Source organism: Bombus affinis, chromosome 5 (assembly GCF_024516045.1).
Source record: "Bombus affinis isolate iyBomAffi1 chromosome 5, iyBomAffi1.2, whole genome shotgun sequence".
NCBI lineage: Eukaryota > Metazoa > Arthropoda > Insecta > Hymenoptera > Apidae > Bombus > Bombus affinis.
The window spans coordinates 12,001,764-12,003,500 of record NC_066348.1 but is presented as its reverse complement, the minus strand read 5'-3'; positions in this window follow the sequence as shown (position 1 = coordinate 12,003,500).

The following is a 1,737-nucleotide window of genomic DNA, read 5'->3' as shown; positions in this document are numbered from 1 at the left end:
TCTCAATGCATACTGAGCAGCGGAGAGAGTTACATGTAGTTTTATCGTCTCGACGCTCTCCCCTCCATTTTGTGTCGGCGTCCGATTCTCGCTGGCGCAGATGTCATGTAGGTAAGTATAAACGTAAAGTCAGAACAGTGAATAGGGCCATTATTCGGGTCACAGCCCCTTTTCATAGATTGGATCCATTCCAAAATCGTTATAATATTATATAACACATTTTTTAATCGCAACAATAAATTTATAATAGACAGGTATAGTGTAACACCATTTATTGAATCGAATAGTCGACCGAATTGATTTATATTTGAACGTAAATTTTTATTATATAAATGACAAATAACAGATAATGAAGAAGAGCCGCTCATCAATCAAATATTATACTTTAATTCAGAATTCAAAAGAATAAAACATAAATTTATTGTTGTACACGATACACTGTACGTATATTTTTGAATTAATAAATTAAAAGAACGAATTATTAAAGTTTTAGTATTATTAAAGTAATTATAAGAATTATTAAATTCGTTACTAAAGTAAAATTGGTTTAATGGCGACTGAAAAATGTGGATAAAATTAAATCTTTTTTAGATAACATGGTTAAAGTTTTTACATCGTATAAAAGTTCAATGATGCTACTTACAGTGACAAGGTTGCAAATAAATCGAAAGATAACAACATTGATCATCGCGTTGTAAATAATCGTCTCTTTATCTATGTTAATTTCTTAAGAGTGTTCATTCAATAGAAACTTTAACTAGAAATTTCAATAATTTGCATTACATTAATTTTATCTTTTCGCTACAATTGTTAAATCCCCAATTTCACACAGTACTAGTAAATTTTTTGCAATATTTTCACTAAACTTTTCTTTTTATGTTTCCTAATATTTTTCTAATTTATGCAATTTACCAGCGACGACGCTAATACGATTAAATACAATTAATATAGTTACAAGGAGAAAGAAAGGTAATGCGATTAAACGATGACTATTACTATGTATATTCGTACTATCGTAAAATTAATGATTACCTTCATTGCTTGTAGTGATATGATTAAAAATAACTATCTACAGAAAGTAAGAAATGCGATATTCTACAATGATTCCCACTGAAATTCTTCGGTATCGCATAATATCGTAGCTATGCATTTTTCTTTCGTTCATTCAAGGTCTAGGATTGGCTAGCAGAATTTATGAATCATTCAACGGCGTGTGACGAGTATCTTTCGATGACTTGAATTATCATTATTAAAATCTTAGCAGACCCGTTCCCACTCAAACTTTTTTTTTTTTTAGATTGTCCTTAACGATTTATCAGATTTTGTTAATTTTAAACTACAAGAATCTTTGATATTATCGCAAACCAATTTACCCAGACACAATACCGTCTATTACAACTATCTTCTCGCAATTATCAACTTATCTTTCTTAAATAAATACGCATATTAATTGGTTTAGTTATAGATAAACTATTGATTTTTATGCCTTCATGGTAAATGTAAAGGTGCAAAAAATCCAAGCGCACACATAATATCCAAAAATATACAAAACATTCAGAATTCGTAATATTATTGTGAAATGTTCTCTGTGTGAATGCTATTCGATAAAGTTCGTTGCAAATCGAGCGTTAAGATTACTCGTCGCGGATAAAGCTTTATTCACGTGACATTTTATTTGGTCAAAGTTTTATACGATTCGTAATCTGTTATTTGAGGCGCTTCACAATAACTTAATTT